This window comes from Bubalus kerabau, chromosome X (assembly GCF_029407905.1).
Source record: "Bubalus kerabau isolate K-KA32 ecotype Philippines breed swamp buffalo chromosome X, PCC_UOA_SB_1v2, whole genome shotgun sequence".
NCBI classification, from domain to species: domain Eukaryota; kingdom Metazoa; phylum Chordata; class Mammalia; order Artiodactyla; family Bovidae; genus Bubalus; species Bubalus kerabau.
In genome coordinates this window covers 122723680-122743196 of record NC_073647.1, presented here as the reverse complement: position 1 = coordinate 122743196, position 19517 = coordinate 122723680, and the positions used below count along the sequence as shown (strand labels likewise).

The 19517-nt window shown below is 40.4% G+C and overlaps 1 protein-coding gene and 1 pseudogene across 18 annotated transcripts in view; both read right to left on the bottom strand.

Annotated features, from left to right (window-relative positions):
• Nucleotides 1-19517, bottom strand: part of PRRG1 (proline rich and Gla domain 1) — a 466522-nt gene that overhangs the window by 184370 nt on the left and 262635 nt on the right. The gene's annotated exons all lie outside the window — the stretch shown is intronic.
• LOC129639454 (MOB kinase activator 1A-like) lies at nt 13661-17391 on the bottom strand (annotated as a pseudogene).

Here is a 19517-nt window from a genome sequence, read left to right as displayed (position 1 = left end):
AGGTTATACATGTTCATATATAAAATAAGTTTTAAAGCAAAAATGACCATTTATTTAGACCTTTTTTGAACTCTGTTTTTTTAAATCTATTGATTTTAAGATTCTAGGGGTCAGAAATCCCTGAGGCACAGCATCATGTCTTATCGTCACTGCGTTCTGTAAAATCTCCCCATAGGATGATTCCATCTGCAGAGCTTACTCATGACTCCAGAATGTGACAGTTACATGTGAGGTAAGGGCCATCTGAATGTGATAAAGACAGACTAGCTTTCTTTTCCATCAAAATGGCTAAGTAATTAAACTGGAGGTCACACCAAGGTGGCTTGGCCAGGAGACATGTTTTGCATGTCCTTTATAGTATTTTTTAAATATTTTAAATTGAATGCCTTTGTATAGGGCATGTGTTTGCTACTCTACCACAGTCCTTATCATTCCTTGATAAACCTTTGACCCATTTTACATATTTAAATGACCTCCCTGACCCAGGTGGGCAGTGGAGTTTGTAATCCTTGAACTAAAAGCAAAGTGTTCTCTGTTGTAACCAGTCTATAGATTACTAAAATGTTCCCTGATGCAACCACAGTCTACATGTTACTGAAACATTTCTGGGAAATTGTTTTTTGTACTAACACCATGTTTCTTCTTTTTTTTTAAATTGGAGTATAATTGCTGTACATTGCTGGGTTAGTTTCTGCTGTATGACATAGTGAATCACCTATATGTATATATAGATCCCCTCCCTCTCAAGCCTCCCCAACTGCCATTCCATCCCTCTAAGGGAGGATGCACAGAGCACCGAGCTGAGCTTCCTGAGAAAATTATTAGTTCTCATCAATGAGGCTATTATTTTATGAGCCAGCAGAAATCCTTTTTTATTTTGCTATTAATCCTTTTAACATTTTTCTATTATTAGTATATGCTGGTTATACACCTGATATTAACATAGCATTGTAAATCAACTATACTCCAATAAAAATTGACATATATATATGTATATGAGGGTCAATGTTAGCATTGACATTAAATTAGGGAATAAGAATATTTGATTTGTGGCAGAGGATGGGTATGAAATGAAATGAAAGTTGTTTTCTCTTGCTTCCTCCCACCTACTCCCCTCCTTCACCACAGTTCTTCATCCTCTAACAGTCTTACATTAATTTACCCAAGAAGTTCTCATGTCTCACTCTAGTTTGTATTTCCTTAAATTTAAATTTCCCAGGTTGCAGAATTCAAGACTATGACTCTCTGATACAGTATTTCCCTTTGATTGAATTGAAAATAAAGTTTTAAATCTTTTACCTAAGGATTTTTGTGTGTAGCAACTAAACATCAATATGCCTTCTAAAAGTAAACTAAGGATGAGATTTTTCAAAATTTAAAGTCTCATCTCTTTCTTGGATCTTACACTTTAAATTTACCATTAACGGGTAATAGAGACAAACAATGCCGTCCTACTGAATATCTTGTGATAAACCATAATGGACACAAATATGAAAAAGAATATATACAATATAAATATATATATATATATATATATATATATATTTACAATGTTGTGGTAGTTCCTGCTGTATGGCAAAGTAATTCAGTCACATACCCACACACACACGTGTGTGACTGAATCACTCTGCCATACAGCAGGAACCACAAGATTGTTACTCAACTGTACTTCAATTAAAGAAAACCAGGTAATAGAACACAGGGAATTTAAAAATAGTTCTATACTTAAGTCACTAAAATGCACTGTGTTCCATATGCGGGAATCAAAAATTTAAGAGTCTGCTTCTAAAATCTCATTCAAATATATGCATAAGATAAAGTGTGATAACTGTTATACCATAAGTACAAGTAAAGTACAATGAGAAAACAGGAGAGGCTTCCCTGCCCTGGTGGCTGAGTGGTAAAGAATCTACCTGCCGATGCAAGGGACACAGGTTCAGTTCTTGATCTGGGAAGATCCCACAGGCTGTGGAGCAACTAAGCCCATGTACCACAACTACTAAATCTGTGCTCTAAAGCCCAGGAACCACAACCACTGAGCCCACATGCCTCAATTATTGAAGCCTACAGGCCCTAGAGCCCACACTCCACAATAAGAGAACCACAGTGAGAAGCCCAAGCACCGCAAACAAAGCGTAGTTCCTGCTCTCTGCAGTTAGAGAAAAGCCTATGCAGTAACTAAGACCCAGCACAGAAAAAAAAATAAATAAAATGTATTCTTAAAAAAAGGAGTTTGAGAGATTATGAACAGTATGAGCAAAGAATAATTAATACCTTCCAAACCCAAAAACATGCTGTCTACAAGAAATTCACTTCAAATACAATGACATAAGTTAAATAAAAGTAAAAACAAAAGGATGCAAAATGATATATCAAAAGAAACCAGAAGTAACCATACAAATATCAGATAAAGGAGACTTCACAGGAAAAAAAAATCACCAGGGATAAAGTGGGACACTATATAATGCTAAAAACATTAGCCTAGCAGGGGATACAACAATCCTACATATATGTATACCCCAAACAACAGAGCTGCAAAAAACGCAAGAGCAAAACTTACATGACTAAAAGAGAAACAGACAAATCCACAATCACGGTTGACAATTTTGACACCTCTTTTCAGTAACTGATAGAACACTAGATAAAAATATCAGCAAGTATATAAAAGAACTGAACAACATCAGCCAATGGGATCCACCTTACAGTTAAAGAACATTCTACCCAACAACAACAGATACCCATTCTTTTCAAGCACACAAGGAAAGCAAAAAGATAGGTAATAAAACATTAACAAATTGAAAACAACAGAAATCTCTGATTGTAATGAAATTAAAATAGAAATCATTAACAGAACATTAGGAAAATCTCCAATTGTTAGAAATTAAACATCACACTTCTACAGAATCCAGTGAAAAGAGGAAGTCTCAAGAGAGATTTTAGAAAATATATTTATGAAATGTATTTATGCAGGGAGAAATGAACATTTTCAGTGCATTCCATCTCTCCCAGGCTTGCCTCCTTCCTTGCCAATCTTTTCTAATGATTACTTGGGCCCAGTTTTGAATGTGCACATGAATCCATCTGGATAGATTTGTCCAAACCACTGAAGCAACAAATTCCTTACCATTTGCGAAACTGACCCAAATAAAACTACGCAAGTTAATCAGTCCTGGCCCTGGGACATAGGATGGATGGGGATTCACAAGGAGAGCATGGGAAATGGCAAGAAGAAAGTGTACTGTCCAGATCTCTAAGGGAATATCATTAGTCCTGGAATGACAGCCACTAAAATACGGAGACAAACTGCAGAGACGCTAGAGCATCCCTATTCAAACATCCTCGAGTATGCTGAGCATGTCTTAGTCATATTCTTCTCCAAAACTTACTGACGACTAAGAGGAAGTCAGGGAAAAGAAGGGATGAATTAGGGACTTCATCTGACTATTCAACAAGCATTTATTAAGGTCCTACCAAATACTGTATTAAGTGCTCGAGAGGCCAAAAACAAAAGAGAAAAGAAATGGCAAACATATCCTTCAGAAGCTTTATGGCCTAACTAACTGAATTAAATGGTAGGGGAGAGGAAATAAAGATGGTGATAATCTACTGTACAGTCTACCGAAATTAATCACAATTCCATCTGAGAAGATTATAAAAGTATTAATCTGGCAAGTCCCAAGCATGAAGCTAATTAACAGCAGGGATTGAAAATGGAGTTGAGGACAAAAAGGACTGAAAAGACTGGATCCCATTGAGGTTAAACGGCTCAGAAGGCTTGGAGCTGCCTGACTGTATATAAACCTGGCTCTCTGAGAGTTCAGCTGGGAAACAAAAAATCAGGGGACAAAGTGGTGGATGAAAGAAATGTGGAAGAGGACAAAAGGGAGTGAAAGAGTGTGAAGCAGTGGTTTTATGAAATAAAAGTTACAATTATTTGTTCCATGTGTGATGATTAAGTGGAATGAGTTGCAGATCTTTTTTCATTGTTCTTATATCACACGTTTAATTTCTAGCCATATGTAACTTTTACTAAAAGAGTCAACAATTAATATTAAAATGATCCCATATTTTCTGTTTCTCTTCCCTTTCCCAGTTTACAAGTATGGAAGCTAAGTAAATCATGTATTGCTGCTTAGAATTATTCACACCTGAGTAGTAACTAGGTCCCTTGAAAGTGTCAGTTGCTCAATCGTGTCCAACTCTTTGGGAATCCATGGACTGCAGTCCACCAGGCTTCTCTGTCCATGGAATTCTCCAGGCAAGAATACTGGACTGGGTTGTCATTCACTTCTCCAGGGATTCTTCCCAACCCAGGGATTGAACCTGGGTCTCCTGCATTGCAGGCTGATTCTTTACTGTCTGAGCCACCAGGGAAGCCCCTTGAGATACAAATAAATGTGTTAAGGTATTACCAAATATAGGACTCTTTCACTCTTTCTCAAAGTTCTGTTCCAAGATATTACAAGTTAAAAGAAACCTGGAACCATGTAATTGAAGCTATCATCTGGCCCTCATTTTAAGAGTGTTCATCTTGTAGACATTTGCATGCTCACTGTGATAAAAAGAATTATTCAGATTCAAGCATATTTAAATTCTTCATGGCATGATCATGTGTTATTATTAAAGAATAGAGTATCTCAATTTTAAGTTAATTTGGGGCTATCATTTTGCTATAGGTTCAAATGCTGAACAGTTTATCACAAGAATATTACACACATGACTTTGTGCCTGGTGACCACTTGATCAAAGGTTATTTACTAGGACCTTTTGGGCTTCCCTGGTGGCTCAGATGGTAAAGAATCCACCTGCAATGCAGGAGTCCCAGGATTGATCCCTGGATCGAGAAAATCCCCTGGAGAAGGAAATGGCAACCCACTCCAGTATTCTTGCCTAGAGAATCCCATGGACAGAGGAGCCTGGTGGGCTACAGTCCACGGGATTGCAAAGAGTCAGACACAACTGAGCAACTAAGTGTGTGCGTGCACTCACACACACACACACACACACACACTAGTACCTTTCAGTACTGGCATAGTAACTATTATCTACTGAGGAGGGTCTTGTTACATGTCTGATGCCAGCAAAACTTCTTTAAAAGGCAGTTCCTGGCTTGATGCTGGGCACTGGTTGGCAGAGAGAATCTTGCTAGCTGTATGTGTATATATGGCTGATTCACATTGTTGTACAGCAGAAACTAACACAACACTTTAAAGCAATTATGAAAAACAGTGTTAGTCATGTCTGACTCTCTGTGATCCCATGGACTGTAGCCTGCCAGGCTCTTCTGTCCACGGGATTCTCCAGGCAAGAATATTGGAGTGGGTTGCCATTTCCTTCTCCACACAACTATTATGGTATTTTTAATTATAGGAAGTCATCTTCTGAGGTGCTTGTATTAAAAACCTCAAACTTACTTTCCATCTCTCTTTTCCTCTTAGTATAACATGGGAAATTATTCAATTAGCCAAATAAAAATTTATTTTGTGGGAAATCATTTTCTCTCAGTTCTTGTTCTTGTTCGGTTGCCAAGTCGTGTCCAACTCTGCGACCCCATGGACTGCAGCACACCAGGCTTCCCTGTCCTCCACCATCTCCCAGAGCTTGTTCAGATTCACGTCCATTGAGTCGGTGATGTTATCTAACCATCTCATCCTGTCTTTTCCTTCTCCTTTTTCCTCTCAGTACTTCAGTAATTTTTCTATTAATCCAGTGATCACAAATCTATCATTTTAATTAATCATATTTGAAACTGAAGTGAAATAACATAATTGATAAACTATTAAATTTTAAAACCCTTATAAGACAATCTCATTTAATAGCTCAGTAATATTTTATTGCATGCTTTTTTACTAATACGACAAAGAGGTAATCACCACTCAGTGGTAATATGAAGGAAAAATATTAAGTGCTACTCCTATCTTAGGTGATCATCATGCATATGCTTCTTATCTGAAGTTGGCAGCAAGTGAAATTAAATGGTTTTCCACATGACTGCATTGTCAATCCACCTGCTCTCACCTAATTGACTGATTCTCATCATTCTGCCTCCCAAGGGGTCACTTGCAATGATAAGGAGTATGACAATCCCACACAGCGTCAAAGCTCCCTACAACCATGGGTTGGTGCAACCCTACAAGGAGCCTTTTAGACAACACTGAATAGGAATCACTTCCTGCCAGGAAAGGAAGGATGAGATATAAGCAGGGCACTGCAGAGCGGCACACTCCAATTAGCCTTGTCACAATCCTCAGTTTACTCATCTGGAAACTGGAAGACTGCCTTTAAGGTTTTTTCTCAACCTGTGGCTCTGGGTACCACAGAATCTACACTTTCCTGACTACAAAAATGGAGGAGGGACCCTGAACACTCCCAAGTCTGGTTAAAACAGGAGACAGGAGCAATCATAACTGGCATCTAGAAACATGTTTACCACCCTGCAGACACAGATCCAAAGTTCAAGGACACAAGTACAAGAGCAGGTAGGAATCCAAAGCTTCATGTGCACCCAAAGGTGACAGTCATGGGTGACTGGTGCCAGGTCCATAACTGAACTGTAATTGCTTTTTCTGTGGCTCTCCTGGGGTAAGGCAAGTCTATCAGGACTTCAAGTTGCAAGCAGTATAAAACCTGTCTTACAATGACTTAAACAAAGATGAAGTTTATTTTTTTCCAATAACAAAAAAATCTGAAGGTAGGTAGCTATTGGCCTTGATCCAGAAACTTGACGACCTCAGAACCAGCATCCTGTACTCATTTGACTTTTTTCTCCTGGTTGACCCTTTGTGATGATAAGATGAATGCCCCAGATCCATATATTTCGCTGACCCAAGGTAGTATGAAAAGAGGATCCAAAAGTTAATGGTTCCAAGACAGGGTTTCTCAAATGTAAGTGATGTAGGGGACAAAATTAATTTTCCCTCTACCCTTATAGGCTCTTGGCTGAGAACCTCCCTAACAAAAGACATAGTAACAGGAGAAAAACAAACAGAAATTTAATAATGTTAATATCTCCTATATACTTGGGAGAGACCCAGGAGAACTGAAAAACTCCCTGAAATGGTCCAAGCCACCATTTAAATCCATCTCCAGCTAAAGACGAGGGCTTCCCTGGTGGCTCAGATGGTAAAGAATCTGCCTGCAATGTAGGAGACCTGGGTTTGATCTCTGAGCCGGGAAGATCCCCCTGGAGAAAGGAATGACAACCCACTCCAGTATTCTTGCCTGGAGAATTCCAAGGACAGAGGAGCCTGGAGGGTTACAGTTTATGGAGTCCCAAAGAGTCAACAGGACTGAGTGACTAACACTTTCACTTTCCAGCTAAAGACAAAAGAAGATATTGGAGGGGCAGGGGAGGTGGTTTTTGAAGGCTATCAAGCTTTCTCCATTGATAAGTGTTTGGTCATCCTCCTCTTCCTGGTACAGTGAGGGAGATGCCCTTACAAATGGAGATTTCCCTAACAAATGTAAATGTCTCTTACCAAAGGGTCACTTTTACCAGGTTTTCAGAGTTTCTCCTCTATCTGCAGCTTGTCCAAAGTAATTAGTCTCAAACAATCCTTATGCCAAAGAAGGCTATTTTGGGGTGGCAAATTCTGTTCCCCTTCAATGACAATGAGTACTTGATTCTCTGAGCCTCATGCATTCAATAAATATTGCTATGTGCTGAGTAGATGGGTTAGCAAAACAGTAATAGCCACTGTTCTCAACAGCATGTTACCATTTTATTCTTACAATGTATTTTATTCTGATAAAGAGATCATGAACAACAAAAAAAGAACAAAGAGTGTCACTCATCATCCATTATACAAGATTTAAGTCACAACCCACCGCAGTCATCCACCAACAGTGCGCTGAGGGGAATTCAGGATGAGAAAACAGGATGAGGCATTCTGTGCTTTGGATAAACGGGCCCTAGATAGTTAAGATGCACATCTCAGGAAGAATAGACCTCAGTAGATATTTCTCCAAGACATACAGATGGCCAATAGGCATATTAAAAGATGCTCAGTGTCAGTAATTATTAGAGAAATGAAATCAAAACTGCAATGAGGTACCACTTCACACCAGTCAGAATGGCGATCATTAAAAACTTTACAAATAACAAATGCTGGTGAAGGTGTGGAAAAAAGGGAGTCCTCCTACACTGTTGGTGGGAGGGCAAGTTGGTGTAGCCACTATGGAGAACAGCATGACAGTTCCTTTATAAAACTAAAATAGACTTGACATGTGATCCAACAATTCCACTCCTGGGCATAATACCCAGACAATACTCTAATTTGAAAAGATGCGTGCACCCATATGTTCAAAGCAGCACTATTTACAATAGCCAAGACATCAAAGCAATCTAAATGTCTATCAACAGGTGAATGGATAAAGAAGACGTTTATATATATACAATGGAATATTACTGAGACATAAAAAAGAATGAAATAATACCATCTGCAGCATCATGGATGCAACTAGAGTTTGTCATAATGAGCCAAGTAAGTCAGACTGAGAAAAATAAATATATGATATCACTTATACGTAGAATCTAAAAAAAATGATACAAATGAACTTAATTACAAAACAAAAATAAACTCACAAAGAAAACAAACTATGGTTACCAAAGGAAATGGGCTTCCCTGGTGGCCCAGATGGTAAGAATCTGCCTGCAATGTAGGAGATGCAGGTTCAATCCCTGGGTCAAGAAGATCCCCTGGAGAAGGAAATGACAACCCACTCCAGATACAAATGAACTTATTTACAAAACAGAATTAAACTCACAAAGAAAACAAATTTATTGTTACCAAATGACATAGTGGGGGTAGGGGAGAGATAAATTGGATTGGGATTAACATATACACGCTACTATGTATAAAATAGATAACTAACAAGGACCTACTGTATTGCATGTATAGTGCAGGGAATTATATTCAGTATCTTGTAAGAGCCTATAGTAGAAAATAATCTGAATATATATATATGTGTGTGTGTGTGTGTATATATATATGAATAACTGAATCACTTTGCTGTACATTTGAAACTAACAACACTGTAACTATACTTCAATTGGTTGAAATTGGTTAATTTTTTTATAAAAAGAACATTTAAAAATATTTTGGACGGCAAACAAGGCTTACTATTTCTGATGTAGACCCAATATGTAGTGTTGCTCCATAACAAGTGTACAGCCCACTGGTAATCCATCTGGATTTACAGAATACTCGCTTGGCATAGAATTTGATAATCAGAAAAACCTCAAACAAATTTCAATGCACTTGATTTGGTAAAATTACTGCCACCTCATGTAATGTCCCTACTACCATTGGAAGCCTTTTACAGCCTGGTACATCAGAATATAATGCAAAACTTACTAAGATTGAAAACAGATGATGCTCATTTTCCCTTTTTACCAAAATTCTACAGTAGCAAAAAACAAATCTACTCACCATACTGAATGTGCAGGAGGACATAACGGCCCTCCATGAAGGTGTTCAGGGTTTGGTGCTGTCAAAAGATAAACTGAGGCATACTAAAAATTTTATGAGCTTATCGGAGTAAAAATTGATTCCAGTGGAATTGGAAATAGTTAGGCGCACACTGCCAGGAGGAGCCAGGGAAGAGATTATATAGAGAAGTGCAGAAGCAAAGAAAGGAAATTCTCTGATGGGCTACAGCTTAAAGCCTAGGTGACTTGTTGTGACTGATTGTTCTTAGGTTTCAATTTCATAACCTTGAGGCATTTGCAGGCTTAGGTTTTAGTTGACTTGCCTAGTGGCATTACAATCACCTCAGCCTAATGACCTCCTTGTTTAATGAATTTAACTGTCCAGGCCAGTACTTCTCTGGCTAGGATTCTACACTCAGAGGCAGGAGTAGCAGCAGCACCATGATTTGAGTCTACTTGGAAACAAACTTCCAGGACGTATACTCTTTAGGCCTGATTTGTTTCTGCTAATGACATAGTGATACCATGATTAAGAAGCTCCACTTCTGGTTTAACCTCATCACTCAGAGAGAAAGGCCAGAGAATAATAAGGAAAACTCAAAAGTTTGGAACACTTGAATTCACCAGTAAAATTGGCCCTGGGGCCTCTGCAATACTAGAGGAACTTGCCCTTTGTTGTTGTGAAAGTCACAATGAGCACTGATTTACTTTTCCAGAACAACTAGGAAGCTACCTGAGTTAGGATGCTACAAGTCTACCATTAAACACTTCATTAACTAGCAGTCCTATAAAATCATGGAAGAAGAATAAGACAGATACATTTGGTGGCCAAAACCAACACGGTAGCACATGGAATCGTCCATATTCAAACAAAGATCTATGATGGTCCCATGGTTTAAAAGTTTTTGTTTTTAAAAGCCTGAAGATAAAAGCACCACAGATTGACTACACAACATAGCAAGCTCTCTCCATCCTATGAGTGGGATTAGGTACAAGGAGCAAAGATCACAGATACTGAGAATAGTGGCCTTGTGATTTGGAGTGGGCAGGGGAGTACGGGTTATGGAACAAGGCACTCTGGCTTAGGGCACAGAGAGATACCAGGAAAGTGAAACAGAAGTCAGATTTCTTCTGACTCCTCAAAGTTTAGCTTCTGAGCCAAGTCAGGAGGGTGGCATCCTCTCCCATTCGCTCCACTTTCAGCTTTCTTCCTACCCTCGGCTCCCTGGCCTTGAATGCAAACAAATGTTAGTATCAGGGTTTTGGTGTACCTGGTGATAATTGTGCTTATTAAAAATAATAAAGGACAGCACGAGTCTCAAATTACAAGCTTTTGGTTTGTGGTTAACAAAAAATGCATCTTTGGGATCTGATGATGTTTGGTTTGAAGCTTAGTCATGAGGAAAGAAAGGATTTCTAGTGCTGAAAATACTTGTAGAAAAGTGAGGACTCCCTGTGTTGGAAAATAACAGAAATACTAGAAATGAAGATGAAAATGTGACTCTAGTTGAAAAATAGAAGTTAATTTCTTCTGGAAAAATAAAATAAAGGTGACAAGGTTAAATTTAAAGTTGAGAGGCAGTAACTTTCTAGGCATTACCTAGATACCCCTACAAAATGGCTGACAGGCAATCATGAGTTAGTTTCACAAAGGGCTTTTCTCTTTTGCCACCAGTGACAGCCACTGTTCCACTCAACAAATGATGATATAAACTAGATGAAAATTCTTTCAAGTGCTGTATGTATTTAAGAATTTATTAAAATTGAGTTAATAAATGGAATTTTCTAAACAACAATTTTCTTTATAGCCTAGTGGGATAATAAAAATAAATAACAAAAATTACTATCAAATCTAACCTTCATCAAAGCCATCAAGGAGGTCAGTGAGCGACTAAGAAAATCATGGCTCTGAAATACAGAATGTAGGGGAATTTAAAGCTTCGTTTTTTTGCAAATCTTCCAGTAGACTTGTTCTGCCTCAATATATTCTAAACAGTTAGCTGGAGTAAGTCCTAGCATCCAAATGCAAAATAGGTGCTTTCTTATTTAAGGGGAAGGTCCTTTTTGTTAACTGAAATAAAGTGTTTTGAATATGGATACTAAAACAGTTAAAAAGAACAGAACTCCTGTGAGGGCTCAATCCTTAAAGAATAGATAGCACACCATAACTTAGCTGTGCTATACTTTTAGATATCTTCATGACTTTTATTGTGGTCTTCCTTAATTTATCTTTATTGGGATAAAGCTTGTGGACTCCCACACTATAACATGAATGAAAATAGTAGCTTTGAGACCTCTGTTTGTGATAATGTTTTAGAAGATTTTTTTTCTTAACCAAACTCTTCATATGTTAAAATTAATTTGAATGAGGCATTTGAAAATAAAAATCTATAAGATTATCCTTAGAAGATGTAAAAGATATTAATAATTTCTTATATATATCATTTCTGTGTATATAAACACACCCGCATCTGGTCCCATCACTTCATGGGAAATAGATGGGGAAACAGTGGAAACAGTGTCAGACTTTATTTTTTTGGGCTCCAAAATCACTGCAGATGGTGACTGCAGCCATGAAATTAAAAGACACTTACTCCTTGGAAGGAAAGTTATGACCAACCTAGATAGCATATTGAAAAGCAGAGACGTTACTTTGTCAACAAAGGTCCACCTAGTCAAGGCTATGGTTTTTCCAGTGGTCATGTATGGATGTGAGAGTTGGACTGTGAAGAAAGCTGAGCGCCGAAGAATTGATGCTTTTGAACTGTGGTGTTGGAGAAGACTCTTGAGAGTCCCTTGGACTGCAAGGAGATCCAAACAGTCCATCCTAAAGGAGATCAGTCCTGGGTGTTCACTGGAAGGACTGATGCTAAAGCTGAAACTCCAATACTTTGGCCACCTCATGCGAAGAGTTGACTCATTGGAAAAGACCCCGATGCTGGGAGGGATTGGGGGCAGGAGGATGAGATGGCTGGATGGCATCACCGACTCGATGGACATGAGTCTGAGTGAACTCCGGGGGTTGGTGATGGACAGGGAGGCCTGGCGTGCTGCGATTCATGGGGTCGCAAAGAGTCAGACTGAGCGACTGAACTGAACTGAACTGATATGCCCTCCTAATGATGTAGATATGTTTATGTTGATAAAAATCTCAAAGATTATAAAATAAAAAGGAATTTAAGGAAAAACTTTAGTTGCTCCTATACCACAGGTGTCATATAGTACTTATTAAAATAGCAATTATGAATTTTTTTAAAGGTAGATAGTGAGGTAGGTAGACAGGTAAGTAGGTAGATTAACTATAAAAAGCACTTCTATACAAACATGAAAATAAAATACAAAGTAATACATACATTCTAAATGGTAAAAAAAAAAAAATAAAAGTCTCTTTTTATTGTTTAGATTGAAGTAGAATAAAACCTATCTGGTGATATGATTGTACTGTTAGGAAATTTGGTTTCAAACCTTTTGGAAGCCAATAAATTATTGGCTGAAATGTTCACTATCCATTATGTTGTCATCGGAAAAAGATTCAATTTCTTCAGCAAAGAAACAATGTTAAACTAATAAAGTACAGGTTAGTCATCATGTATTACAAGTGTGACTTCATGAAATAACAGGTCTTCGAGTAGATCAAAGTTAACTACACTCTTGTATTCTTACTTTGAAGCCAACCTACCACTGGAATAATTTTATCAGTTAACACAGACAATGGGTGTCTGTACCAAGGTGTCTCAAAGTTTGTATCACTGGTTGTATTAGCTAGGGCTGCCAGGACACAAAGTACCACAAGCCAGATGGCTTAGAAAAACAGAAATGCATTGTCTCTCAATTCTGAAGGCTAGAAGTTCAAAATCAAGGTTTGGGCAGAGTTGGTTTCTTCTGAGAGCTGTGAGGGAAGGATTTGTTAGCGTTTCCCTCTTGGACTTAAATAAAGGGGTGATGTGTCTAAGTTTTCATGTTCTCAGGACATTCTCTCTTTGTACATGTCTCTATATCCAAATTTCCCCTTTATATGACACCAGTCATGCTGGGTTAGAGTCCAAACTAATGACCTCATTTTAACTTAATTACATCTGCAAGGACTCTACTTCCAAATAAGGTACTGGGGGGTTAGGACTGCAACATATGATTGGAGGGGGCGGTGCACAATTCAACCTCCAATACAAGTCTATGGCAGATTAGCAATAAGACAAGTCAAACGGTACATGAAGCAAGAGGATAACTGTGTTAAAGAAACTTGTCTTTCAATCTAAACTCAATGAATTCCTGAAGTGGTGCCAACTCTCCTCTATCAGTCAAATTGAAATCTTGAACAAATAAAGCACTTAAAGGGCACGCTATGGCAGGCCTTTTCTGGCAGCTACATCACAGAATCAAAGTGCTGGTAAGAAAGGTGGGCAGTAAACTCTGGACAGATGCTTTAGAAGAGTCTTTACCACAGATATAAGATTTTGGGGAAATGGGGCACCAATCTTAGAAGGAAAAAGCTTCACAGTAAAGTTCATCCTGAACTCAAGGCATCAAATGGTCAATATATTTTGGAGCAGGACACATGACTGCTGTCAAAACTAGTATCATCTTCCCAGTGATGTTCAGATCTTGGATCTGCAGCTTGTTTCAATGCCGAGTTGTGATCTGGCTGAAGAAATCCATAGTGTTAACTGTCATCCATTGACGGAGATCCTCTTCCTCTGGCAACATGGCAGCTTCCTTCATGTTCCCACTTCCAACAGTGCTTCTGCAGGTTTTAAGTGTTCATGTTGATGAGCTCCTTCAGGGATGTTCTTGGATTTCAATGTATTAGAGGAATGGCTGCTGAAGGGGAAGCTCTTCTTTTCTTCTTGAGGTGAGGGTAGAGGTTGGGGAGGGAGAGAACACTGGGTTGCAGTGCATTCAGTATGCAAAGGCAGCACTTGGTAACCAGGAGGGGCAGACTCTGCTCAGTCTGCGGACAGCGAAACACAGACTACTGCTACCCTGAGCAGGGGTCAAACTTGGGGCAAAGCCCAGTGCTGCCTCCCCAAGACCACCAGCAAGAAAAATGGACCCAGCCGTATTTCAAAAGAAAAGATTCCACTTACACTGCAATTATAACGTCGGACATCAATCATAATGTTTGGACATCAAATAGCCAAACAATATATAATGATGAATTGTGGTAAATCATATGAAGGGAAAGGAAGAAATTCTCTAAAGAACCCCAGTAAAATGTGAAAATTTGCTGTATGTCTCAAGAATAAAATGAGATAATGTGTGAAAAGTACTCTGCACAGCATCTGGTGTTCAGTAAATGCTCAATAACATGAGCTATTTTGATATGATTTTTCCCTGTAAGTCCAGACACTAATAGCTTTTAAAATTTTTTATTTATTTTACCTTTGGCTGCATTGGATCTTTGTTGCTTTGCATGGGCTTTTCCCTAGTTGCAGGAAGAGGGGGTTACTCTTTGTTGCATTGTGGTGCATGGGCTTAGTTGCACCAGCATGTGGGATCTTCCCAGACCAGGGATTGAACCCATGTCCTCTGCACTGGCAGGTGGATTCTTATATCCACTGCACCACCAGGGAAATTCCTTTAATACTGTCTATATTGAAATGTTTGTTGACTTATAGTGAAGGATCCTTCTTAGGAATTCATAGTCCATTATGTAGTACAGTCAATTCACCAACTTGTCTGTCTATCCTTCCATAAAGAATTAAGTATATTCTATGTCACAATTCAAGCTTGTATAGTTTCTTCTCTCTGTACCCTAATCACAGCATTCTATTAATGCTATGACTGTCAGACGGAACTGACAAATTAGATGATGATGTTTGCATTATTTTCTGCCAAGACACAAGAAGTTATAATGTCTATATCATGCAAAGATCAGACTGGTATCTAAATCATCCTTGCCAGTTTTTATTGTCAGTCATTTCCTTAGGTCTCTGTTCAGTCATCCTGCAGAGTCTTACTATTTTCATTTCCTTCAGCTTGATGCCCGTCTCTCCTCCATTAGGAAAGCATTCTTGGCATGTGGCGCTGGGAGGGAGGGTGCCGTCATGGGCAGCCTGTGTGCCATTCCAGGAGCATCCCTGGGTGACTGAAAGGGACCCGAGTGCCCGCCACTGAGGAGGAGAGAATGGAGTTTCCCTCCAGAATGCGGGGCGGGGTCAGCCACAAGCTTCTGCGGAGACGTGTCTCTGGTCCCTTCTGCTGTTGGCCTCTGCTCATGAATTTCCAGGCCACAAGCAGGTCAGAGAGTCAGGTGATTCAAAATTTTCAGCCTGTGAGGGCTTTGAGGTCCATTTTATCAAGGCCTTCAAAGTTCACTTCAATCGCTTCTACAGTTTCTTCATATCAAGTGGCCATTCAAGTACATCCTTTCCCCTTAGAAGAACGAGCCTTCCATCTCTTTGAGGAGAGCTTTATGAGGAATTTTAAGTGCTACTTTAATTAAGTGGGATCAACGTGGACTTGAAACACCCTTATAAACTGGAAGTAGAATTTCTATTTATGGAAGGGTTCTCCTAGTCTGTCATAAAGCTGAAGCTGGGGCTGTATCTCCTAAAGAATAACCAACACAATAAAACAGTAAAATAGTAATAATAATGTAACCGAGCAGGACCCTATGGTGCCTTCCCCCCCACATACTCTGCTTTAGCTCCTCTCTGAAGTACCTGGATAATAGTATTGCATTTGATACACATTTCCTGAGTTGCTTTGCAGAAGCAAAAACCTCCCACCAAATAGAAGATATTAATTACTTGATGACCATGAGGGCAAAGTCCCAGGCTTCCTGGAGCCTAAGGACTGAGAAAGTTAACCCCTGTGACACCACCCTGTTGCTTCCTCATCAGACTATCAGAGAATTGTGCATGATTCCCCAGGCGCCCCCCCCACAACTGGCTTTTAAAAGTGCTTCCCTTGAAACCCTTCTGGGAGCGCGAGGTTCTTCGGATATGAGCCACCTTATCTCCTTGCATGTCTGCTCAGTTGGTAAGTTGTGTCGGACTCTTTGTGACCCCATGGACTGTAGACCGCCAGGGTACTCTGTCCATGGGACTTCCCGGACAAGAATATTGGAGTGGGTTGAAATTTCCTCCTCCATGAGATCTTCCTGACACAAGGATTGAACTTGTGTCTCCTGAATTGGCAGGCGGATTCTTTACCACTGAGCTACCTGAGAAGCATGGCCCGCAATGAATCTTTCTCTGCTCCAGACTCTGACATTTCACTTTGTTTGGCCTCACTGTGCACGAGGTGCATGGGCCTCATAAATAATAGCTAAATTTATTAAATCTTTAATACTGTGTCAGTCAAACACAGTGAAAGGTAAAGTAAGCACTTCAACCATTGACTCATATGATCTCAGCCACACATACATGCAGGATGTATTGTTATCCCCAGATGGGCCAGCTGAAGCTTGGAGAAGCTGCACATCTTGCCCAAGAATCTATTGCAGAGGCCACGTAATTACTGATATTTTCCCCGAAAATAATGCTGTATATACATGTACTTCTTTAGAGCTTACAAACTTGTTTGGTTTACACTATTTCCATTTGATTTCCCTCCTGACATATTCACGAGGGTCTGCTCCAACCACATCTTGCCTGCCATCTCTTTCATCAGAGAAAGTAGAAAGCATTATTTTTAGAATACTGTTTACATCATAGAAACAATGAGTTCAAGTCTGGCCCTAATGGCTGCCTCCATGTGTTCTGGACCAAGACAATTTTCTTATCTGGGTAAATGGTGGATTGGGTAGAGAGGCTGATAGTCTCCAATGTTCCCAAGGAGCCCTCCACATAGTCAGTCACTCAGACACTCAGCACAAACCCCAGTCCCCATCTCCTCTCCTCACTGAAGTCACAGTGAAGCCAGGCAGAGCCGGAGTGGGAGGTTCCTTGCTGGCCACTAGAGGGCAGCAATCCACAGCCGAGACGCTCCGAGCTGCAGGGCGCTGCTTTGTACATCATGAGGCCGCAGGAAAATGTTGCTAGAACGTTTTTAGAAGGAAAAACACCCCATATATGTTCAGGCATACTGAGATGCCTCCGGTTCTTAAGGCTTCCGGAAACTTCCCAGAGTGTAAGTCTTAAGGAAAGTAAACAAATAGAGAAGGCGTGTCTCTGGGGTGTCCATCTGAGTCTTCCAAACGCCCTATGCTTCCATTTTATCACAAAGTTTCATTTTCTCCACCCCCTTAGCTATTTGGAACAAAACACAACCTCAAGTGTTGTCTTTTTTTTCTCTAGTAATTTATTTTCTTGAAAGCAATAATGTCCCGCCCCATCTTCACTTCTCCTGAGGTTACACACCCGTTCTCTCCCTGTTTTTCTTTCCCCTGCTCAGTCCTTCCTCTCTTTCCCTCTGTGTTGCATTTCTGGAAAAGAATGAACACTCCAGGAGCAGATAATTCACTATTGCTGTTTCAACTCCCACCTGGGGGCTGATGACTTACAGAACTGTTCTCTCAGGCCCACACCTCTCCTGCAAGCATCAAAGATCTATTTCTCACTGTTAGACATCTGCATGTAGGTAGGTCCTCAAAGACTGCAACTCAACCAGACTGAACACGAGATGGCACTGTTTGAAATGATCCCAACCACCACAAACATACTTGCAAACATTTGCATTTATAGAGAATATCTTTGAAATGATACACCAGAAACCAATAAAGGCGGTTACAGTGCCGGGAGCAGGACAGCCAGGGGACAAGGCTGAAGAAAAACTCACTTCTCTCCAGCCTTTTGAACCCTTTGGATATATAATGTGCATGGGGTACCTACTAAAAAAAAGTAATTGTATAAACATTTTAATGTTTATATCATCTAGAGTTCTGCCAAGCTCAGTGTTCTTCTTCCACCATGGGCTCCCTGGGTAAGTAAGTTTACTCTCAGTTTCAACCACCAGCTATGAGCTGGTGACTTACAGATCTGTCATCTCTGGCCCACCCCTGCTGCAAGCTTCAAAGTTCCACTTCTCACTGTCACACATTGGTCTGTGGCTATGACACCAGAACCTCAAACGCCATGTCTCCTGCACCCCATTCACCATCTGCCAGCACTTGACCTTGAGGAAGGCCCTCAATAAATCCTGATGAAATGAAGGACAAAACTGCTGCTGCTCTTCCTGAGTTGTCTCTCACAGCTGCCAAAGCCCCCTCACAACCCCTTCCTGTCTCACCCTGTCTCCACCATAATGAGGGCTCATTCCTTCCCTCCCCAACCAGATCCACCCAACCAGTCAGCCACGTAGCCCTGCGCCTCCCCTAATATACCTCTCAGATTCAGCCCATCCTCCCCTTTTCTATTACCTTCTGGCTCAGTGGGTAGATAAGCTGCCTGCAATGCAGAAGACCTGAGTTCCATACCTGGGTCAGGAAGATCCCCCTGGAGAAGGAAATGGCAACCCACTCCAGTATTCTTGCCTGGAGAATCCCATGGATAGAGGAACCTGGTGGGCCAAAGTCCATGGGGTCACAAAGAGTCAGACATGACTGAGTGACAGTTTCAACACTTATCATCTCTTTCCTGGGCCTCCATGCTTCCTCCCAATGTGATTTCCTTTTTCCAGGATTGTGCTTCACAAAGTTCCCCCTGACAAAGCTGCCCAAGGCACGCATGCAAGTCCAATAGCACCACTCCTGGCTCACCCCTGGGTTGGGTGGCCTCCCTGTACCTGCTGAGGAGGCCCCCACTCCCCAGTACCACATGACATCCTTGTCCCTCCCCACATGGCCTTGCCTCTCCCCACATGGTCTTGACAACATATCTGGCTACATCTCTTCCCATTTCCTACCTTGTTTCCATGCAACTGTTTCAGTTCAGTTGCTCAGTCATGTCCGACTCTTTGCGACCCCATGAATTGCAGCACACCAGGCCTCCCTGTCCATCACCAACTCCCGGAGTTCACTCAAACTCATGTCCATCGAGTTGGTGATGCCATCCAGCCATCTCATCCTCTGTTGTCCCCTTCTCCTCCTGCCCCCAATCCCTCCCAGTGTCAGAGTCTTTTCCAATGAGTCAACTCTTCACATGAAGTGGCCAAAGTATTGGAGTTTCAGCTTTAGCATCAGTCCTTCCAATGAACACCCAGGACT